Here is a 24,878-nt window from a genome sequence, read left to right as displayed (position 1 = left end):
TATTGTCCACTTTGTGGTTCAAAGTATTGCCATGCTGTTTTACCCTCACCCTGTGTTGTCTGAGTAGCGTTACACCCACAGAAGACCCTGGGTTTTCACACACACGCCCATGGGCATGGGGAGCAGTGAATATTAATTTTCTTTAACAGCAGGCACAGTGTTAGCTGCAGCACACGGCTCCTCCCTACTGTGACCCGCTCCTCCGCCTTTGCCACACACCCCACCCCGCCATTCAAAGCCGGATGGTACATCCTGACTAGAAGACGCAGTCCCCACTTTCCTCCAAAATATTTGTCTTATGGTCCAGAAAATACAGTATTTTAATATATTTTTTTCCTTTCACCATTTTCTTTAGTGTTTTCAATTTAACATTCAGTATCATCGACAATGACATGGTTTCCACTTTATTCCATATGGTCATGGCTCCTACAATAATGTTCATATCACCTGTAACATTTAATATGCAATTCTTGAACTCTGTGAATGTTTGGTCTATTTATATCTGCTTGTGCTGATTGTTACTATACCGTGGTTTGTCCTGATGAAGCTGTAAACTTCAAAACGTGTTGATGAATAAACCGCCTGCATTTGAATCTGCAGCCTTCATTTGTTTAACTGCAGTGCAGATTAATCCATTTGTCTCCAGTTTATACCTTAATCTCCTTGTGGGTCTGCCCTATCAGTGGTTGTGTCCATACAACCATACCAGGTGAGCACCATTGTGCATATCCTATATACCCTAATTGCACTTCTTTTTCCTCTCCAGTTCTTCACTTCAATAATCTTAAAGATAGCTCAGGACAATCATATTAGGTTTGGTGGGCAAAAAGTCTTATTCTTTGCGGATTTTGCAGCAGCAGTTCAGTGCAAGAGATCCTTGTTTCTGGACATCAAAAAGAGAATTAGAGTATTAGCCCTACAATACACAATGATTGATCCTGCGAAGCGAGACTGGTTGCCTTATGTACCTCTACATTCTTTGAGAACCCTAAAGACGCCCTCTGATGGTTGGACACTCATGAGAGTCAGATTTTACAGGAGAGCTGGAAGAGATTGGACATGGAGAAGTGTTTCGAAGGAAAGCAGAAAATCTGTTCCTAACGTTTAGGAGTATCAATAAAGTAAGCAAAGCTACTAAAGCATCCCTGACCAGATGGCTCATAGAAACTATTGTGTACTTACACTCTTGATGGTCAAGATCCTTTATTATTAAATCAGAGCACACGCAACTCATTCCATCTCAGCAACCTCAGCTGAGTTGACTAATTCCTCAAGCAAATTTGTAAAGCTGCCATAACTATTTTTCGACGAGTTGTACTTTTGAATGACATCACTGGTTTTACCATAGTGTACTGGAAAACGTGTGGTGAAATTGCAAAAAAAAAAAAAAAAAGCAATTCCAGTTTTTTTAACCAAGTTCACCAAATGATAAAACTGACCTGCCATTATATTTCTCCGGGTCATTGCAAGTTCTTGTTCCAGGACTTTTTTGCGCGCCGAGCTGACGTTTTTCTTGACACCATTTCAGGGTAGATATGATGTTCTGATTGCAAGAAAATGCAATAATGGGCTATGTTGTGGCAACAAAAAGAAAAAAAAAGCTTAATTCTGCCGTTTAGAACCTGATCGGCTCTGCTACATACAGGTGGATGAGCAGATCGCCTGTATATAGCAGATTTGCTCACTTACTATGAGCGCCGACCACTGGGCGGCGCTCATAGCAATCTGGACATGACAACTGCAGACCCCGGGTTGTCATTCCAACCCATCGGTGACCCGTGATCATGTGATGGGGTCACCGATGGGCGGGGTAACTGACGCGCTTACGGTGAGGTTAAATGCCACTGTCAGTTTGACAGCGGCATTTAACTAGTTAAAAGCCGCAGGTGGATTGAGATTCCACCCGTAGCTGTTGCGGGCACATGTCAGCTGTATAAATCAGCTGACATGTGCCCGGTTTAGTGCAGGCTCAGCGCTGGGGGTCACGACGAGGTGCATACTATTATGTACCACGTCGTAAAATGTTTTTTTTTTAAACATAATACTGGGAGCTTTTCTTTGTGAAAACCATGTTAGTGATGCACATTGCATTACTAACACTGGAGCCAGTTTAATAGCTAAAAACTAAGTGGCAGGTTTCCTTTAAGATATTCCCAAACAATCCAATTGTGGCTAAAGCAGTCAAGTCTTGGAAAAGTGTTTTTACACCAACCGTAAATATTACACTTTGCCATATATAAACACACACAATAAGGACAAATCTTTGTTTCATTCATCTTTATTAGAACATTTCAGTTTTCACAACTGCACAATACAACATCGCATTTTAACAATCCAGCCAATAAAACCAAAAAATATGGCAGCTTTACACATTCTTGTAGGATATTTGGCCTCTTGTCTTAAATAGCCTATAAGAAAAAAAAAAAAATTAGGGATAAGTCATCAATATGAGATTGGTGAATGTCCAACACCCAGTACTTGAATGAGAAATAAAATGCAGTACTAGGCAGCAGCAACTAAGCAATGTCCAAAAGCCTGCCTTGTTCTACCACATTGGGTGAGGGTGCCTGTCAACTGCAAAATTTGAGGATGAACCTAAAATGCACTCTAACCTTATCACATTAAGTTCACGTGAAAGTCTCTAAACTTTTGAATGCAAATGTCCAACTGGAGCCGTGGGCCTCGGTGCTGTTCACTGATTAAAGTTGATTCACACCGAGCAAAAATTGAGAAGTCAAGGAGAGCAGTATGCATCAGTCACAGTTGTCACCAGACGAGCCTTTGCTGGTGGTTACAGTGTGTGCAGGAGTCTAGTCAATACAGAACTACCCTACACTTTGTGAATGGTACAGTGACAAGCCCCCACTACTTGAACAACATCATTAATCCAGTCATTGTGCCTCTGCATGAACAACACGGGCCCAATTTCATCTTTATGGACAATGGTCCAGCTCATCAAGGTAGCATTATTAGGGAATAGCTGCTGGACACTGGGGTACCTCAAATGGAGAGGCCTGTACTTTCTCAAGACCTGAATCCCATATCAGCGGAGTTGCCATGTAGAAGCTCGTAACTCTGTACCCCAGAACCTCAATGACCTGGAGGGCTGCCCTTCGAGAACAGTGGGATACCATGGTCCAGCAGACAATAACGCCACTTGTGAACAGCATGAGACAACATTGTCAAGCAGTAATTGATGCTCAAGGCCACGTGACAAGTTATGAAGAAATCACCATTGCATGCTTCTAAATGCCCTACTTTCATGATAAAATAGTACTGTAGCATGAACTTAAAAGGTTTCCATAAATTTCGCCTGAAAGCCAAATACCACACCCCAAAAGAAAATTTACATTGTGGACCGGTATCGCTCCGTGTGTGATGGTGAGATGCAGGAGACAATCATAAAATCCAAGGTGGAACGATGTGCTTGGAGCAGTGCTGCCACAGGAGGTTAATATTATTTTCAGCACACTGGGGGCATTCAAGAACTTGGCACACTAGAGGACAACTCCTTTAACCATGAGAAACCCTTTAAACAATACAGCTGTGTGAAATGTGGATTTGAAGCTCTACCTTAGCAGAACCGAAGGTCAAAACACTAGAAAGATATATAGCTTTACCAGAAAGAATTTCTAACAATTGATCTCTGCACTTAACACAAAACTGCATCAACTGTAGGTTCTCATGAGTCCATTGACATTTCATACAGTGCCTACAAGTAGTATTCAACCCCCTGCAGATTTAGCTGGTTTGATAAGATGCAAATAAGTTAGAGCCTTCAAACTGCAAACGAGAGTAGGTTTTATGAACAGAAGCATAAATCTTACAAACCAAAAAGTTATGTTGCTCAGTTGAAATTTATTAAATTTTAAACATAAAAGTGTGGGTCAATTATTATTCAACCCCTATGTTTAATATTTTGTGGAATAACCCTTGTTTGCAATTACAGCTAATAATCGTCTTTTATAAGACCTGATCAGGCCGGCACAGGTCTGTGGAGTTATCTTGGCCCACTCCTCCATGCAGATCTTCTCCAAGTTATCTAGGTTCTTTGGGTGTCTCATGTGGACTTTATTCTTGAGCTCCTTCCACAAGTTTTCAATTGGGTTAAGGTCAGGAGACTGACTAGGCCACTCCAACACCTTGACTTTTTCCCTCTTGAACCAGGCCTTGGTTTTCTTGGCTGTGTGCTTTGGGTCGTTGTCTTGTTGGAAGATGAAATTACGACCCATCTTAAGATCCTTGATGGAGGAGCGGAGGTTCTTGGCCAAAATCTCCAGGTAGGCCGTGCTATCCATCTTCCCATGGATGCGGACCAGATGGCCAGGCCCCTTGGCTGAGAAACAGCCCCACAGCATGATGCTGCCACCACCATGCTTGACTGTAGGGATGGTATTCTTGGGGTCGTATGCAGTGCCATCCAGTCTCCAAACGTCACGTGTGTGGTTGGCACCAAAGATCTCGATCTTGGTCTCATCAGACCATAGAACCTTGAACCAGTCTGTCTCAGAGTCCTCCAAGTGATCATGAGCAAACTGTAGACGAGCCTTGACATGACGCTTTGAAAGTAAAGGTACCTTACGGGCTCGTCTGGAATGGAGACCATTGCGGTGGAGTACGTTACTTATGGTATTGACTGAAACCAATGTCCCGACTGCCATGAGATCTTCCCGGAGCTCCTTCCTTGTTGTCCTTGGGTTTGCCTTGACTCTTGGGACAAGCCTGGCCTCGGCACGGGAGGACACTTTCAAAGGCTGTCCAGGCCGTGGAAGGCTAACAGTAGTTCCATAAGCCTTCCACTTACGGATGATGCTCCCAACAGTGGAGACAGGTAGGCCCAACTCCTTGGAAAGGGTTTTGTACCCCTTGCCAGCCTTGTGACCCTCCACGATCTTGTCTCTGATGGCCTTGGAATGCTCCTTTGTCTTTCCCATGTTGACCATGTCTGAGTGCTGTTCACAAGTTTGGGGAGGGTCTTAAATAGTCAGAAAAGGCTGGCAAAAGAGATTTTTAATCCACACATGTGAAGCTCATTATTCTTGGTGCCTGAACTACTTCTTAATACTTTAGGGGGACCAAACAGAATTCTTGTGGTTTGAGGGGTTGAATAATAAATGACACTCTGAATTAACTTTTAGCGTTTTAAAAAAAAAAAAAAAAAAAAATTTGCTGCAGTGCATTTCCCACTTCCAGGCTGATCTACAGTACAAATGTCACAATGCAAAGTTAATTCCGCATGTGTCAACCAGCTAAATCTGCAGGGGGTTGAATACTACTTGTAGGCACTGTATATCCTTCAGCAAGTATTTTGTGCATGGTTTTCTGCACAATAGAGCAGGTCACTTTCAGCGTTTTTCACCCATTGAAAGCAAGGGGTAGTGCAAAAAAACACAGGCATCAGGTTTTGCTGCGTTTTTAGTGAAAAAAAAAGCAAGTACAGCAGTATGTGAAATACACTTACTCTTGTGATCCTCCCAATTTTAAACCATCTTGTCTTGGACAACTGAGATGGCAATTTGGATTAGTACAGAATAAATTAGATTAGTGACAAGTACAAAGTAGACATTGGCTGACCAAGGTGTGAGATTGAACAATGCCAGAACAAGTCAATGGCAGACCAAAGTGTAAAAAGTGTCCTACAAACTCAATGCTCTGCTAATGTCTTGGATAAACTATTCTTGAACAATTCACCTCCCCAACTGTTACATTTGTAATTCTGGTTAATATGGTTTCACATAGGTCACCAATGCAAGACCTGTGTTCATGCTTCTGTAGTGGAAGTAAAGTTGAACTTTGGAATCCTGAAAAACGGACCAAAACCTGTGTTTTTGAAGCAGCTTCTTTTCTGCCAAAAGAGTAGGTTTTGTTGCAGAAAAAACACCTAGTGTGAACAGCCTTAAGACTAAAGCAGGGAGCATTGCACTAAAGATCACCATTTACACATTAGTATTTGAGAGGTGTATTGCTTACCTGCACAGGATCTGAATGTACAAGTCATCTCTGGCAGAAAGTCCATATATGTCACAGTGGTCGTAGATTACCAACCATCTAAGGAAAAAGAACAGTAAATCTTATACAGCAAGCAAATAAAACACAGCAGAGGTCTCAAACACGCGGGCCGCACGCAGCTTCTGAGGCTGCTTTATGCAGTCCGCAGGCACAGACCCCTTGACTATCCAGACCTGGTCCAGGAGGAGCCGCCGACAGCAGTGCTGCATTTCCGCACAGAGAGCATCTCCCAGCACAGCATTTCCAATGCCAGCAGCTGATATCTGCGTCCCAGTGCAGCGGCGTATGATGTCACTGACATTCGTAGATGGTAGCTGCTGGCCTGATTGGCCAGCGGCTGGCATTGGAAATGTTGTGCAGAGAGCCGGTCTCTGCGCGGCAATGGAGCGCTGCTGTCGGCAGCTCCTCCTGGACCAAGTCGGGATCATCAAGGGATCTGTGCTTGTGGACTGCAAGTGCAAAAAGGATGCCGAAGGAACGGAGGACAGGTGAGAAGAATCTTTTTTTTTTTTTTCTGTGTGTGAAGAACAGCGCAGGGGACAATTCTACAACATAGGGACCACCAGGATGGGGCACATTACTAAATGTTTACCAGAATTACTAAATAGTGCTAATTGTAAAACAATACTGTATGTGGCCAATTAGAGGAAACAAAATGGTAAAAATGCCGTTTTATATATAAACTAAAGTAAACAAAAAAGTGTGCATCTGTTATCACCACACCCGTAACGACCCAAGCTATAAAGAAAATAAACACAGCAAAAATGTTCAGACGGTGTATACAAAAAAAATGGTATCACTAAAAATGTCACTTTAACCTGCAAAGAATGAGGCCTCCCAAATTCAATTTTTTTTCCATGGACGGCCCCATATACCCAGCAGAGTTTGAGACCCCTGCTTTAAAGCATATATTACAGATGGAAGGATTAGCAATACATGGAGACCAGCCTCTCACAGAGCGGACGGGCATCAGAGACCCCACATCATTGGACAAGCAGTTGACAGTACAAGACTGCTCAGGGCATGAACATAATCACTGGTTTTTAGGTGAAACACGGACTAGGCAAACTCATCACAGCAGGCTAGTGACATGTGGGTCGCGTTATAGGCATCACTAAGTATACACTGAGGCCTAGTCTGGGGTTTTGGGGAAAATTCAAATTCCAGAAAACTTGGCAAATACCACAAATCACCTGTGGCAGCCAACACTACTATTACTAAAGAATCCATATGCATCAAAGGGAGGGGAAGGGGATTATTGCTTCCAGGCCCATTTAAAGACAAAGTTTTCAGGACATGACTTCTTGAGTAAATCAAATTTTCGCGTTAGGCTATGTGCCCATGATGCAGAAATTTTCCTGAGCATTTCTGAAAAATTTGGCAGAAAAAACGCATGCAGATTATCCAAGCGTTTTTTTGCCAGGGAGAAGTGTTTAAGCGTTTTTGCATGCATTTCTACTTGAGTTTTTCTTAAAGCACTTTTCCAAGCGATTTTGAGCATCACTTGGAAAAGTGCTTGACAAGTTGGTCACACAATATAAATCTATGCAACTGGTTTGGATTTATATTGTGTGACCAACTTATGCTACTTTAAATGAAGCATCAATAGTAAAAAAAAAAAAAAAAAAAGAATTAAAATGTAAAAAAAAAAAAAAAAAAAACTATTATACTTACCGGTCTCCGGTGGTGATCCCGCTGTGTTCTGAAAGGACCTGCGTTGACGTCATTAAGTCAGCTGAGAGGTCACGCGACCACCGACGCCAGCAGTCACGTGATCATCACATGACTAAATGGCGTCACCGCAGGTCTTTTCATAATACCGCAGGACGCCGATGACAGGACGACACCAGGGAGGCAAGTATAATGTGTTTTAAAAAATATTATATATATTTTTTTTTATTACTAATGGTACCCGGGTCGGATGAGTTTCCTCTTATCCAGACCCAGGTACCACCCGCGCATTGAACCGCACAACATCCGCATGCATACATTCGGATGTTATGCAGTTCAATGAAAGACAAAGGCTGCGATTTTTCCGCGATTACGCACAAGAAATGGCTGTGCTGCGGATTTTTCCGCACTGATAATCCGCAGCATGCGCACAGCACATGTGGATTATCATTGGGAAACATGGCAACTTAAGTGTTAATGTGTTTTCAAAGCGGAAATGGCACCGCGGAAACGCATTAAATCCGCATCGTGGGCACACAGCCTTACATATATTTTTAAACTATTAGTTTTTTCTTCATATCACAAATCAGTTTTAAAAATAAACAAATGTAATCTTGAAATTTTCACACTGGCCACCAGCCACGTACATTAGATGGCTGTTGACTGACAGTCATCTTGGCCAGCTCTCCTACACATTGGAGCGTCGGTTCAGCTGAATGCTCATGTTTCTTCATGAAAAAGTCGCTGACCAACTTAAAAGGGGTTGTGCCACCATAAATAACAGTTAAAGCTGAAAAGGTGGAAATATTTTTCTAATTTATAGTTGTTAAAAATTATGACCCCTGGCGCTAATTCAATCCGTCCCATCAGTGGCTAGGCCAAGTTTGTGCAGTTTCTGTCATCATAAGAGGTCCGACTCCCCCCAACTGCCCATCCGCAGCGTGCACAGCATATTCTCCTCACACAAGTCTGACAGCTCATGTAAGCACATGTGAGCTGTCAGTTTCATCCCAACCCCCAGCACTCACACAGCTGACCTCTGGATGAGCTCGTTCTGCTTAACAGACTTGTGAGTGCGATTGTTCCCTGCGCTCAAACAAGTCAGTGAAGCAGAACGATCTCACCCAGAGGTCAGCTGTGTGAGTGCAGGGGGTTGGGATGAATCACAGACATGCTCTGTGCTAGCATGAGCTGTCAGACTTGAGCTGAGCATGAGCTGTCAGACTTGAGCTGAGCATGAGCTGTCAGACTTGAGCTGAGCATGAGCTGTCAGACTTGAGCTGAGCATGAGCTGTCAGACTTGAGCTGAGCATGAGCTGTCAGACTTGAGCTGAGCATGAGCTGTCAGACTTGAGCTGAGCATGAGCTGTCAGACTTGAGCTGAGCATGAGCTGTCAGACTTGAGCTGAGCATGAGCTGTCAGACTTGAGCTGAGCATGAGCTGTCAGACTTGAGCTGAGCATGAGCTGTCAGACTTGAGCTGAGCATGAGCTGTCAGACTTGAGCTGAGCATGAGCTGTCAGACTTGAGCTGAGCATGCGCTGTCAGACTTGAGCTGAGCATGCTTGAGCATGAGCTGTCAGACTTGAGCTGAGCATGCTTGAGCATGAGCTGTCAGACTTGAGCTGAGCATGCTTGAGCATGAGCTGTCAGACTTGAGCTGAGCATGCTTGAGCATGAGCTGTCAGACTTGAGCTGAGCATGCTTGAGCATGAGCTGTCAGACTTGAGCTGAGCATGCTTGAGCATGAGCTGTCAGACTTGAGCTGAGCATGCTTGAGCATGAGCTGTCAGACTTGAGCTGAGCATGCTTGAGCATGAGCTGTCAGACTTGAGCTGAGCATGCTTGAGCATGAGCTGTCAGACTTGAGCTGAGCATGCTTGAGCATGAGCTGTCAGACTTGAGCTGAGCATGCTTGAGCATGAGCTGTCAGACTTGAGCTGAACATGCTTGAGCATGAGCTGTCAGACTTGTGTGAGTAGAATACATTGTGCACACTGGGGATGGAGAGTTGGACCTCTTATGACAGGAACTGCGCAAACTCGACCAGCCACTGATCGGACAAAATGAACACCAGGTGGGCGCCAGAGAGCATAATTCAAAAAATAAAAGGTTATCGCCGTTACCATCCAACAATGGCCTAGTAAAGTTTGAGACAGCACTGGGGTAATGCAAAGAGTGAGGATATCCGCCAAAAGTTGTGGGACCCCGCTCTGCATGCAAAGATCCCACAACCTGGAAGTTTAGACCCAATTTGCTAAACAATCATTACATTTAGTGGAAAATTAGGACCGTTCTGGCAACTTTTTCTAAAGTACAAACACATCAGTGCAAGGCTCCGAAATAAAAAGGGGGAGCCACAGACTGGCAATAGATACTGTAACTGAAATTTGGAGGTTTGATTTATATACGTACCTTCCAACCAAAAATGCAACGCAAGATTACATCAACTGTAGGTGCTCACCGGTCCATATAACCTGTAACAAGAAGATTGCTTAGAAAAAGTACTTGCTAGGCTGACATATCACACCACACAGAGTAGGGTGGCTTTTTTGTCTTGCCCCGCAAAATTCAGAAGTGAGGAGAGGCAGTCAACCCACCTTTACTCACTCCTGAGTGAAAAAGGCAACTTTAATCTACGACAGCCTAAAATCTCAAAGCCCATAGCTGGGGGCTCAGAAAGGAACAGCCATCGATGAGTGGGAGTGTTAATAAATCACTAGCCATTAATAGGGTAACAAAGCAATACGATTCTGTAGTTCAAACCAATGAAATTTACCTTTCAAAACTAACCATCCTGACCTCCAGATCACCTAAAGAAAACAGAAAAACATCATGAAGTAACAAAAGTTACTAAAGGGAATTAAACAGAACGGACAAGTGTGGCTCAGAGCACAAATCATAATCACAGATCTCAGGTGAAACACAGACTATGAAAACTCATCACAGAACACCACAGAGTCATCATGGAGCCAGTCTACATACATGGTTTATGGTTTTTAGGCTTGAACTATGGGGAATAAAGCAAGACAGTTGTTGACTCTTTAATGCATTGACAGGAAATATGTTCAAATCTTTGTAGATAGATGCAATTGTTTAATTGCAACGCTGGCTCATGTAAATGCACACGTGTCTACAAAAGGGTTAAAAAACGAAACAGAACAACCTGTAGGTACATAACCTTAGGACTGTAGCAGGAGACACTCAAGAATCACTTAGGATCAAGAACACATTAGTACTTGATAGGAGTGTTGCTTACCTGCACTGGATCCGAATTGCCACGTCATCTCCAGCAGGAAGTCCATGTGTGTCACAGTCCAACCAGCTAAGGGGAATGAACATTAAATCTTATTAAAGTGGAAGCAAATTATAAATATATGTAATATACTATGGGGAGCAGCAGCTGGGCACCAGCTATATTGCATCACTGGGCACAGTACAAGCCTGCTCAGGGCAAGAACATAATCATTGGTTGTCAGGTGAAACACGGACTATGCAAACTCATCACAGCAGGTTACTGGCAAGTGGGATGCATTATAGGGGTCACTAAGGGCACGTTGGGATTGGGGCATAGTCAGGTCACTAAGGGCACGATGGGGCACAGTCAGGGATCTGGGGAATAGTTCAAGTTCCAGCAAACACCACAAATCCCCCATGACTAACACTACTGTGTGATCACAGGGAAGGAGCGGATGAATAACAGGCAGGTACCGGACTGAGGAAGCACTAATGTCAGGGCTGTCTGAGACCAACAACCTTACCCTCCGGGTGGAATCTTCCACAGGCTCGTCATTGCAGCTCCGGACACCTAAGAATAAGAAGTCTGTAGTGAGGCCCTCTCACTGTGAGCACTCATGGAACAAGAGGGGCAGGCCAAGTCCTAGCGCCATAGAAAGCGCGGGAACACGACTGCGGAGCCACCTCGTGCTCAGCCAACATGGCGGCCCTGAGATTAACGGCTTCCGATAAACGAGAGAGACCTACACAGCGCCACATACACAGAACGCCGAGACGGGAGCAGAACGTACAAGTCCCGGCCCGCGCCCCCACACTGACCTCCTGGGCGAGCAGGAGCACAGGAGCTTAGAGTGCGCGGTCACACGCCCGTAAGCAGTCTGCAGCGGCTCCTGCGTGTGATGGAGGACGTCATGGGAAGGGGCGGAGCCGCCCACAGCACAGAGCTCCGCCTCCTACCGCCGGAAGTGCGCGCTGGTAAGGAGGAGACTGGATCAGAAGGAGGAGCCTCGTAATACAGCACAGAGATTAGCAGGAGGTGATACAGTCAGTATTCTCTCCCCAGTCCGTACAGTATAATATCTAGCCAGGAGGATGGCCCTTAATCTAGAACTTTTTATTTCAATAAAATGAATTACCAAACCACCAGAGGCGTAGCTAGGGTTTTGGTTCAGGGGGCTGAAACTTCTGAGAGGGCCCCTAACCAGGTAACCCTGATTACAGCTATGGAGGGGCACCCAGATAGTGGATGTAGGAGAACCTCAGCAGATGACCGTGCTTTTACTGAAATGAATCTCTATACAAAGACCAGCGATATTACCGCCATATGGTGACCATATATTGATAGATGCCAGTCCTGCAGAACATATAAGAGATCACAGCACAGTTATATAACTTACAGCTGACGTTCTTTCTGATTAAGTTGTTCACGTTTCCCGTCTTTTCCATCTGGCCCAGACCGACACGGCAATGTCTCCATCCAGGACTCAGAGTCTCAAGTCTGCAGAGATCACAACAAAGACATATTTGACTCCTTATATTTCAGGCATCGTCCCCGTCTATTCCCAACCTGCACAAACACCTCATCCTGCTGATACCCCAATACTGAGCCGCGGCTGCCGTGTCCGTATTAATGCGCCTGCTGTGCGCTCTCTAGATGGTAAAACAAACCTCCTAGAATATAGTAATGCCATGTGTAAGTGTCCTAGAAAACAGTGTCCACATTTTGCCCCCTAGAAAGTAATAATACCCTCTGTGTGCCCCTCTGACAGTCACAATAACCTGAGTTCCCCTACAACAATAAGTGCCCACTTAACATTTAATAATGTCCTGAGTCTCTCCCCATGTACAGCTTCCCTATACACAGTATGGTGCTCTCCTATACACAGTATAATGCTCCCTCACTGTATAGTATCCCCCACACAGTATACTGACCCCTTAGTAGCCTCTAAACTGATGTATGCAACACTGTATGATGGCCCCCACACTATACAAAGACCCCACATTATCTCCCACACTGTATGATGGCCCCCACACTGTGCAAAGACCCCACATTATCTCCCACACTGTATGATGGCCCCCACACTGTGCAAAGACCCCACATTATCTCCCACACTGTATGATGGCCCCCACACTGTGCAAAGACCCCACATTATCTCCCACGCTGTATGATGGCCCCCACACTGTGCAAAGACCCCACATTATCTCCCACACTGTATGATGGCCCCCACACTGTGCAAAGACCCCACATTATCTCCCACACTGTATGATGGCCCCCACACTGTGCAAAGACCCCACATTATCTCCCACACTGTAGGACCCTAACTGTATTCCCCACACTGTATAAATAGCCTCCATATAGTATAATGCACCAGATAGTTCTCAATATACAGTGGGGAAAAAAGTGTTTAGTCACCCACCAATTGTGCAAGTTCTCCCACTTAAAAAGATGAGAGAGGCCTGTAATTGACATCATAGGTAGACCTCAACTATGAGAGACAAAATGAGAAAACAAATCCTGAAAATCACATTGTCTGATTTGGAAAGAAATTTTTTTCAAATTTTGGTGGAAAATAGGTACAGTATTTGGTCAATTACAAACAAGCAAGATTTCTGGCTCTCACAGACCTGTAACTTCTTCTTTAACCCCTTTACCCCCGAGGGTGGTTTGCACGTTAATGACCAGGCCAATTTTTACAATTCTGACCACTATCACTTTATGAAGTAATTACTCTGGAACGCTTCAACGTATTCCCCTGATTCTGAGATTATTTTTTCGTGACATATTGTACTTCATGATTGTGGTAAAATTTCTTCAATATCACTTGCGTTTATTTGTGAAAAAAACGGAAATTTGGCGAAAATTTTGAAAATTTAGCAATTTTCAAAATTTGAATTTTTATGCCCTTAAATCAGAGAGATATGTCACACAAAATAGTTAATAAATAACATTTCCCACATGTTTACTTTACATCAGCACAATTTTGGAACCAAATTTTTTTTTTGTTATGGAGCTATAAGGGTTAAAAGTTGACCAGCGATTTCTCATTTTTCCAACAAAATTTACAAAACCATTTTTCTAGGAACCACATCACATTTGAAGTCAATTTGAGGGGTCTTTATGACAGAAAATACCCAAAAGTGACACCATTCTAAAAACTGCACCCCTCAAGGTGCTCAAAACCACATTCAAGAACTTTATTAACCCTTCAGGTGCTTCACGGGAATTTTTGGAATGTGGAAGAAAAAAATGAACATTTAACTTTTTTCACAAAAATGTTACTTTAGACCCTAATTTTTTTTATTTTCGCAGGGGTAACAGGAAAAAATGTACCCCAAAATTTGTTGTGCAATTTTTAAATATTTTTACAATTTTTTTTTTTTTTTTTTTTTTCACTTTCTGTGAGTTTTTACACTTTTTTACTTTGTCCCACTATGGGACTTTAACTTTTTTTATTCTGATCGCCTGCACAGCATAGGGATGAAGCACCATCCCTGTGCTATGCAGGCAGTCAGCGCTGCACAGTGAGAACATTGTGTGGTCGTGCACTGCGCATGACCAAACAATGTTCCTGCTGCCTGGTGACCCGGATGTTGTCATGACGACATCGGGTCGTCATGGCAACACCCGGGAAGCCGCGGCAGACAGCGCTGGAGGCCGGAAGAGGAGGTGAGTATACCGATTACCTCCCCTTGCCTCCGCAATGCTGCGATCGACTTCGATCGCAGCATTGCGGGGGTTAATGTGCCGGGAGCGGTGCGGGACCGCTCCCTGCACATAGTACCGGGTGTCAGCTGTGACAATCAGCTGACACCCGGCGGCGATCGCGCCCGCACAGCCTGTGTGCGCGCGCGATCGCGATGACGTACTAATACGGGTCAGGCTCTTAAAGCCCAGGGCACTGACGCGTATTAATACATCATGGGCTGTAAAGAGGTTAAGCGGCTCCTCTGTCCTCCACTCATTACCTGTAGTACTGGCACCTGTTTGAACTTATCAGTATAAAAGACACCTGTCTGCAACCTCAAACAGTCACACTCCAAACTCCACTATGGTGAATTCTTCGGGGGGAGTGTACTTGGAAAGAATCAGGGAATAATGAGGCACAAGCAGTATGAGACTCAAATTGCTCCAAGATGAAAGCGCATGCGCCACCTCCAGCGGCCATTTTCCCAAAGCCCACTGCAGGGATATGTACAGGAGAGGGGGCCTCTGCTCACCGCCGACTTCTTTTGAGAGGACGAAGCCCGCAGCATCTCCGAACTCCAGCCGTTACTGACTTCCTGAAGCTGTGACCCTGCTCCACCATTGCCGCCCCACAGGTAAAATGCAATACCTTCTGATTATAAGATGCACCCCCTTTTCCCTCCCAAATTTGGAGGGGGGGTTGGGAGTCCATCTTGTAATCTGATAAATACCGTATAACTTCATACATGCAGTCATGGCCGAAAGTGTTGGCACCCTTGAAATGGTTCCCGAAAATGAAGTATTTTTCCCAGAAAATTATTGCAATTACACCTGTTGTGTTATACACGTTTATTTCCTTTGTATGTATTGGAGCAACACAAACAAAACAGAGAAAAGAAGGAAAATTGGACATTATTTCACACAAAACTCCAGAAATGGGCCAGACAAAATTGATGGCACTTTTCCAAAATTGTGAGTAAAGAACTTCGTTTCAAGCATGTGATGCTCATTCAAACTCACCTGTGGGAAGTAACAGGTGTGGGCATGTAACATACCTGGCGGCGTCCTTGCATGGTGGTCCATCTCCCACTGTGCAAGAGGGCGCACTTGATCTCCTGTCCAGAATGTCTCTCTGGCTTCCCTCCATGCTGTCTGTTTGTGTCTGTTTCTGCTGCTTAAGGGCGGCGCCCGATCACTTCCTGCCTTTTGTACCTGCTGTGGGTCACACCCCTTGTGCGTCCTCAGCCTATTGCTGTCTGTCACCTGGTATATAGCTCAGCAGCTTCCTTCTATCCCTGCCGGAGCATAGTGTTTCCTTCAGTGTGTGCTTGCACTCTGAAGGTGCCAGGTCCCGTCTCTTGTCTCCTGCTTTTTGTATCAGTTCCCGTGTCTGAACTGTGTCCTGTATGTCTCCTGCTTTTTGTATCAGTTCCTGTGTCTGAACTGAGTCCTGTATGTCTCCTGCTTTGCGGTATCAGCTCCCGTGTCTGAACTGAGTCCTGTATGTCTCCTGCTTGGCGGTATCAGCTCCCGTGTCTGAACTGAGTCCTTCCTGTGTCTGGTCTGTCCTGTCTGAACACGCTCCTTGCCTGTTCGTTCCGCCTTCTAGTGGCCGATTTCCTAGACCCGTTCCTGTATCTTGTCTGACCTGTCTGAACACGCTCCTAGCCTGTTCCTCTCGCCTTCTAGTGGCCGATTTCCTAGACCCGCTCCTGTGTCTGGTCTGTCCTGTCTGAACACGCTCCTTGCCTGTTCGCTCCGCCTTCTAGTGGCCGATTTCCTAGACCCGCTCCTGTGTCTGGTCTGTCCTGTCTGAACACGCTCCTTGCCTGTTCGTTCCGCCTCTCTGGGGGCCGTATTCCCAGACCCGCTCCTGTATCCCTCTGCAGTGTCGGTCTCCTCCGTACACTCAGTTCCAGTCTGAACTCTCTCCTGTCCTTTACCTGTTTTGCCTCTATGTCCGTTCCCTTCCTTTTTCTGCAGAGTCTGAACTCGTACCTAACTCCTGCTTGTTGTCTCTGCAAGTACTGTGTGAGTATCTGGCTCTGTCTTTCCCTTCCTGTCTGTTCCGTGTGAACAGAGCCCTGTCCTCCCTGCTCAGCCTTGTCTGCACTCTAGCTGTGCTTGCCTGTAACCCTCTGCCTGTATTGTTCCTGAGTCCCGGTGTGTACTGGGTCCTATCCCGCCTGTGTTCCTACCTGCTAGTGCCTCCCTGTCTGCACTCTAGCTGTGCTTGCCTTTACCCCCCTGCCTGCATACCCGCCTGCCTGCATACCAGTCGTGCCTGCCTATACCCACCAGTCTGTGTGCCAGCCTACCAGCCTGTTCCTGTATTCCCCTGTGTGGGTCAACAGCCGTGTCCGGGGTCTGTCCTGGAGTAGCACCTGGTCCCTCTGCTCGGTTCCTCCTTGGTGCACTGGCGTCGTATGCCGTCGTGCGACCCTGGTCGGATCGGGTGAATACTTAGTCACGCCCCTCCAGGCATTCACTCTCCGGCACGGTCCAGTGGAATCACTACCAATCACACGCACACGCCGCTTAGCCCGGGCGTGTGCATAACAGCATGCTCAGGCGATGGTTCCCGTTGAGCCCCACGGCCTTCGCTCTTTGAGAAGTTTTTCCAGCGAATACATGCATTAAAATAAATAAATAATTTTTTTTTCCCCCTTTAGCTGAGTTCCAGGCGAATTACGCACCCGTCCAGATGGATCTATCAGCTCTCGTTCCTGCGGATCCGCCACGTTACTATGGGGATCCAAGACAGTGTCGTGCATTTGTGGAGCAATGCATGCTACACTTTAAGGCCTACCCTCTTTATTTTCCTTCCGATTGGGCTAAAGTGGCCTTTATGATGTCTTACCTGGCGGGTGATGCCTTGGAATGGATCAACCCCCTATATGAAACACAGGATCCGATCCTCCGGGACCTAATGGCCTTCCTGGTGGCCTTTCTAATGGTCTTCTATGATCCTAACCCGGAGGCTCCTGCTGAAGCTTCACCTCCCAATATCCCGGAGCAGCCCCGATGGGTAATGTGTGTGGGTAGCGCAATAGTCCTCCAGCCCAATGAGACTACTGCCCACCCAGAATCCTCACAGGGTGACTACGCTTTCCGGAATACTTCTCTCAACCTCAAGAGGCAGTCCAGACGTGCTAGACTTAGAGGCAAGCCGTCACGCCAGGGTCTGTCCTCCCTGAGACCTCCTGACCCCAACCTTGAAGTCCCTACTGAAGCTTCATCTCCCTGTATCCCGGAGAAACCCCAATGGGTAATGTGCGTGGGTAGTGCACCAGTTCTCCTGCCCGAAGAGACTTCTGCCCATCCAGACTCCACACAGGAGAACCTCCTGCACCCGGCATCAGATGCTTCTCTCTCTTTAACCGGTGTGCATGTCCAAAGATGCTCCAAAGCTGTGGTTACCTCAGAGTCTGTGCACCTCTACTACCTGGCGGAGGATCCCCTGTTGCCTCCTGAACCCTCCGGGATACCACTCGATGACAAATGGAGAGAGACTTCTCTACACCCGGTACTCAATACTTTATCCGCTTCGTCCTGTGAGCCTGACAATGGGTACCCCAAAGTGGTAGTTGCCTCCGAGTCTCTACACCCCTCCGACCAGGCGGAGGATCTCCAGTTGTCTCCTGAACCCTTCGGGGTGCTACCTGGTAGCGAAAGGACAGAGACTCTCCTATACTCTGTACCTGATACCTCGCTCGCTTCGTCCAGTGAGTCCAACTTAGTGTACTCTGAAGCAGAGGTTACCCGTGAGTCTCTACACCCCTCTGACCAGGCGGAGGACCGCCAGCTGTCTCCAGAACCCTTCGGGGTGCCACCTGGTGGTGAATGGACAGAGACTTTCCTATACTCGGTACCCGATACCTCGCCTGCTTCCTCCAGTGAGTCCGACCTAGTGTACTCTGAAGCAGAGGTTACCCGTGAGTCTCTACACCCCTCTGACCAGGCGGAGGTCCGCCAGCTGTCTCCAGAACCCTTCGGGGTGCCACCTGGTGGTGAATGGACAGAGACTTTCCTATACTCGGTACCCGATACCTCGCCTGCTTCCTCCAGTGAGTCCGACCTAGTGTACTCTGAAGCAGTTGTTTTCTCTGAGCCTCTGCACTCTTCTGACCCGGCGGAGGACCTCCAGTTGTTTCCTGAATCCTCCGGGATACCACCAGATAACAAAGAGACAGTGACTTTTCCTCATTATGTACCTGATAACCCGTCTATTTTTTCCTGTGAGCTTGACAAGATGTACCTCGAAGCAGAGATTACCCTCAAGTCTCTGTCCCCCTCCAACCCAGTGAACGACTGGTCCTCGAATTCCCTGCGGAAGATTCTGGCAGGCCTGAAGAAGAGGGGGCGTAAGGGGGGAGGTACTGTAACATACCTGGCGGCGTCCTTGCATGGTGGTCCATCTCCCACTGTGCAAGAGGGCGCACTTGATCTCCTGTCCAGAATGTCTCTCTGGCTTCCCTCCATGCTGTCTGTTTGTGTCTGTTTCTGCTGCTTAAGGGCGGCGCCCGATCACTTCCTGCCTTTTGTACCTGCTGTGGGTCACACCCCTTGTGCGTCCTCAGCCTATTGCTGTCTGTCACCTGGTATATAGCTCAGCAGCTTCCTTCTATCCCTGCCGGAGCATAGTGTTTCCTTCAGTGTGTGCTTGCACTCTGAAGGTGCCAGGTCCCGTCTCTTGTCTCCTGCTTTTTGTATCAGTTCCCGTGTCTGAACTGTGTCCTGTATGTCTCCTGCTTTTTGTATCAGTTCCCGTGTCTGAACTGAGTCCTGTATGTCTCCTGCTTTTTGTATCAGTTCCCGTGTCTGAACTGAGTCCTGTATGTCTCCTGCTTTGCGGTATCAGCTCCCGTGTCTGAACTGAGTCCTGTATGTCTCCTGCTTGGCGGTATCAGCTCCCGTGTCTGAACTGAGTCCTTCCTGTGTCTGGTCTGTCCTGTCTGAACACGCTCCTTGCCTGTTCGTTCCGCCTTCTAGTGGCCGATTTCCTAGACCCGTTCCTGTATCTTGTCTGACCTGTCTGAACACGCTCCTAGCCTGTTCCTCTCGCCTTCTAGTGGCCGATTTCCTAGACCCGCTCCTGTGTCTGGTCTGTCCTGTCTGAACACGCTCCTTGCCTGTTCGCTCCGCCTTCTAGTGGCCGATTTCCTAGACCCGCTCCTGTGTCTGGTCTGTCCTGTCTGAACACGCTCCTTGCCTGTTCGTTCCGCCTCTCTGGGGGCCGTATTCCCAGACCCGCTCCTGTATCCCTCTGCAGTGTCGGTCTCCTCCGTACACTCTCAGTTCCAGTCTGAACTCTCTCCTGTCCTTTACCTGTTTTGCCTCTATGTCCGTTCCCTTCCTTTTTCTGCAGAGTCTGAACTCGTACCTAACTCCTGCTTGTTGTCTCTGCAAGTACTGTGTGAGTATCTGGCTCTGTCTTTCCCTTCCTGTCTGTTCCGTGTGAACAGAGCCCTGTCCTCCCTGCTCAGCCTTGTCTGCACTCTAGCTGTGCTTGCCTGTAACCCTCTGCCTGTATTGTTCCTGAGTCCCGGTGTGTACTGGGTCCTATCCCGCCTGTGTTCCTACCTGCTAGTGCCTCCCTGTCTGCACTCTAGCTGTGCTTGCCTTTACCCCCCTGCCTGCATACCCGCCTGCCTGCATACCAGTCGTGCCTGCCTATACCCACCAGTCTGTGTGCCAGCCTACCAGCCTGTTCCTGTATTCCCCTGTGTGGGTCAACAGCCGTGTCCGGGGTCTGTCCTGGAGTAGCACCTGGTCCCTCTGCTCGGTTCCTCCTTGGTGCACTGGCGTCGTATGCCGTCGTGCGACCCTGGTCGGATCGGGTGAATACTTAGTCACGCCCCTCCAGGCATTCACTCTCCGGCACGGTCCAGTGGAATCACTACCAATCACACGCACACGCCGCTTAGCCCGGGCGTGTGCATAACAGCGCAATATGAAAAATCACACCTCAAACCCGATAAAAAGGACAGAAGCTTACTCAATCTTTGCATTGTGTATCTGTGTGTGCCACACTAAGTATGGAGAACAGTAAAAGGAAAAGAAAACAGTCTCAGGACTTCAATCTCAAGGTTACAAGTCCATCTCCAGAGATCTTGATGTTCTTATGTCCACGGTGTGCAACATAATCAAGAAGTTTACAACCCATGGCAATGTAGCTAATCTCATTGGATGTGGACAGCAGAGAAAAATTGATGAAAGGTTGCAATTCAAGATAGTTTTATGGTGGACAAGCAGCCCCAATCAAGTTCCAAAGAAATTCAAGCTGTCCTGCAGGCTCAGGGTGCATCAGTGTCAGCACGTACTATCCGTCGACATTTAAATGAAATGCTATGGCAGGAGACCCAGGAGGACCCCACTGCTGACACAGACATAAAAAATCTAGACTACAGTTTGCCAAAATGTACGCTAGTAAGCTAAAATCCTTCTGGGAAAGTGTCTTGTGGACAGATGAGACCACGATAGAGCTTTTTGGCAAAGCACATCATTCTACTGTTTACCAAAAAAGGAATGAGGCCTACAAAGAAAAGAACACAGTACCAAAATCCCACAATGTCTGTCTGCTATTTTATCCTTCTTCTCTGCCAGATTTCTAAAACTTAACATGGACAAAACAGAATTCATCATCTTTCCGTCATCTCATTCAACCCCCCCAACTGACCTATCTATCAACGTCAATGGCTACCCACTCTCCCCAGTCCCTCAAGCTCGCTGCCTTGGGGTAACCCTGGACTCTGACCTCTCCTTCAAACCACATATCCAAGCCTTTTCCACTTCCTGCCGACTCCAACTCAAAAATATCTCCCGGATCCGCACATTCCTCAACCATGAATCTGCAAAAACACTAGTGCACGCCCTCATCATCTCCCGCCTTGACTACTGCAACCTCCTGCTCTGTGGCCTCCCCTCTAACACTCTCGCACCCCTCCAATCTATCCTAAACTCTGCTGCTCTGCTAATCAACCTGTCCCCCCGCTATTCCCCGGCCTCTCCTCTCTGTCAATCTCTTCACTGGCTCCCCATTGCTCAGAGACTCCAGTTCAAAACCCTAACCATGACATACAAAGCCATCCACAACCTGTCTCCTCCATATATCTCTGACCTAGTCTCCTGGTACATACCCGCACGCAACCTCCGATCCTCACAAGATCTCCTTCTCTACTCCCCTCTTATCTCCTCCCACAATCGCATACAAGATTTCTCCCGTGCTTCCCCCCTACTCTGGAACTCTCTACCCCAACGGATCAGACTCTCGCCTACCGTGGAAACCTTCAAAAGGAACCTGAAGACCCACCTCTTCCGACAAGCTTACAACCTGCAGTAACCACCGCTCCACCATACCGCTGCACGACCAGCTCTACCCTCACCTACTGTACCCTCACCCATCCCTTGTAGATTGTGAGCCCTCGCGAGCAGGGTCTTCGCTCCTCCTGTACCATTCGCTGTCACATTGTGTTCAAGATTATTGTAATTGTTCTTGTATTATGCTCCTTAAATATCTGCAGTCAAATATGGTGGAGGTTCAAAGATGTTTTGGGGTTGTTTTTGCTGCCTCTGGCACTTGGTGCCTTGACTGTGTGCAAGGCATCTTGAAATCTGAAGATTACTAAAGGATTTTGGGTCGCAATGTAGTGCCCAGTGTCAGAAATCTGGTTTGCGTTCTAGGTCATGGGTCTTCCAGGAGGACAATGACCCCAAACATACTTCAAGAATAGCTCAGAAATGTATGGAAACAAAGTGCTGGAGAGTTCTGAAGTGGCCGGTGATGAATTAGGATCAAAATCCCATTGAACACCTGTGGAAAGATCTTAAAATTGCTGTTGGGAGAAGGTGTCCTTCAAATATGAGAGACCTGGTGCAGTTTGCAAAAAAAGAGTGGTCCAGAATTCCAGTTGAGAGGTGGAAGAAACTTGTTGATGGTTATAGGAACCGATTGATTGCATTTATTTATTCCAAAGGGTGTGCAACCAAATATTAAGTTAAGGGTGCCAACAATTCTGGACCATTTTGGGGGTTTTGTGTGAAATTATGTCCAATTTGCCTTTTTTTTCTCAGTTTTTTCTCAGTTTTTTTGTTCTAATACACACAAAGGAAATAAACATGTCTATAACAAAACATGTGTAATGGCAATCATTTTCTGGGTGAAACATTTAATTTTCTGGAACAATTTCAAGGGTGCCAACACTTTAGGCCATGACTGTAAATCAATTGGCAATCATTTATTGTTTGTTTAACCCCTTTACAGCCTGTGACGTATTAGTACGCACAGGCTGTAATCCCCCGGTTCTGTGAGGCCTCCGGCGGTGAGCCCGCACTGAACCGGGCACATGTCAGCTGATTATTACAGCTGACATGTGCCCGCAACAGCCGTGGGTGGAATCGCGATCCACCCGCGGCTGTTAACATGTTAAATGCCGCTGTCAATCTCTGACAGTGGCATTTAACAGCGCCGCGCCGGAAGCGCGTCACTTATGCCGCCCATCGGCGACCCTGTCACGTGATCGCGGGTCATCGATGGGTGGTCATGACAACTCTGGATCTGCAGCAGACACCAGTGGTTGTCATGAGCAGGTCGCTATGAGCGCCACCTAGTGGTCGGCGCTCATAGCACAGGACCATTTCTGCTACATACAAGTGATCTGCTGATCATCTGTATGTAGCAGAGGGGATCGGACAATTGCTGCTTCTAGTCTCCTAGGGAGACTATAGAAGCAATCAAAAACTGAAAAAAAAAAAAAAAAAAGGTTTTAAAAATATAAAAAAATATATAAAAGTTTAAATCACCCCCCTTTCGCCCCATTCAAAATAAATAAATAAAAAAAAAACCCTACATACACATATTTGGTATTGCCGGGTTCAGAATCGCCCGATCTATCAATATAAAAAAATAATCTGATCGGTAAACGGCGTAACGAGAAAAAAATTCTAAACGCCATAATTACGTTTTTTGGTCGCCGCAAAATTGCAATAAAATGCAATAACGGGCGATCAAAACATCGGATCTACCCCAAAATGTTATCAATAAAAACTTCAGCTCGGTGCGCATAAAATAAGCCCTCACTCAGCCCCAGATCCCGAAAAATGGAGACGCTACAGGTCTTAGAAAAATGCGCTATTTTTTTTTTTTACCAAACTTTGGAATTTTTTTTACCACTTAGATAAAAAAGAACCTGTACATGTTTGGTGTCTACGGACTCGTAATGACCTGGAGAATAAGAATGGCAGGTCAGTTTTAGCATTCAGTGAACGTGGTAAAAAAAATAAACAACTGTGGTATTGCACTTGTTTTGCAATTTCATCGCACTTGGAATTTTTTTCCCGTACACGATATGGTAAAACTAGTAATGGCGTTGAAAAGTACAACTCGTCCCGCAAAAAATAAGCCCTCACACGGCCATACTGACCAAAAAATAAAAACGCTATGGCTCTGGGAACAAGGGTAGCAAAAAACGAAAATGCAAAAACGCAAAATCTCAGGGTTGTGAAGGGGTTTTAAAGAGTCAGTCGAAAACATGGGAATAGAGGAAAGGCTAATACAATCGTTCAGTTCCCATATGCAGCACGTATCGGCAGCGCATCACCTGTGCACATGGTACGATGCTTGGCCCGTAACTACTATTTTTATGCCAGCATAAATGATCCAATCACCCAACGAATTAGTGTTTTCCTCGTTTGTTTTGTGATTGCCGGCATGTTTACACTGGCGGATAATGAGTGTGAATAGGCATTTCAATAGCCAATTCCACCCTTCACACACACTTGCACTCCATGGTCTTTCCTACACACATGCTTCCACCCCAGGACCCTCCTTCAGGCCAGAGGACCCCCGTTCATCACATACCGGCACCCCAGGACACAAACACACACATGCATGCACACACTCTCCTAAACAGACCTGCACCCCAACTGACCCCACTCAGCACACACCCTTGCACCCGAGGCCTCCTCATCATATACACCTACTTTCCAAGGACCACCACCGTATTAAACACATTCACCCCCATCCATCACACAAACCTTTGTAACACAGGGACAATGACCCACCCTCTGCATACACACAGCACAGGGATTATCACAGGGCACAGTCACACACACTTCAGTGATAACTATTTACAGCTCATCCTGGTTCTCCTGGGGGCGCTAATAGCATGTGATGGATGATTACTGAGTGTCAAGGTTACTGTCTGGGATAATAAATAGGGTTTGCAGGGATTGCTAATGGCATAATGACAACTAAAGCCCTAACAATAGCCCCCCA

General features: G+C 46.4%; 1 long non-coding RNA gene and 1 other non-coding gene across 2 annotated transcripts; both read right to left on the bottom strand.

The window, feature by feature from the left end:
- Positions 1–2,268: 2,268 nt before the first annotated feature.
- On the bottom strand, positions 2,269–11,899 carry LOC141166780 (uncharacterized). The gene is made up of 7 exons (XR_012251349.1): positions 11,737–11,899; positions 11,442–11,488; positions 10,940–11,005; positions 10,460–10,493; positions 10,096–10,157; positions 5,971–6,048; positions 2,269–2,408 (listed from the first exon to the last, which is right to left on the bottom strand). It is a non-coding gene; the product is annotated as an uncharacterized lncRNA (long non-coding RNA).
- LOC141175232 (small nucleolar RNA SNORA79) lies at positions 10,231–10,375 on the bottom strand. The gene has a single exon (XR_012253024.1). It is a non-coding gene; the product is annotated as a small nucleolar RNA SNORA79 (small nucleolar RNA).
- Positions 11,900–24,878: the final 12,979 nt, after the last annotated feature.

This window comes from Phyllobates terribilis, unplaced genomic scaffold, assembly GCF_046119375.1.
Source record: "Phyllobates terribilis strain yellow unplaced genomic scaffold, ASM4611937v1 Scaffold_1__5_contigs__length_1240528914, whole genome shotgun sequence".
Lineage (NCBI taxonomy): Eukaryota > Metazoa > Chordata > Amphibia > Anura > Dendrobatidae > Phyllobates > Phyllobates terribilis.
The sequence above is the reverse complement of the archived record's forward strand: the minus strand, read 5'-3'. Positions and strand labels throughout refer to the sequence as shown.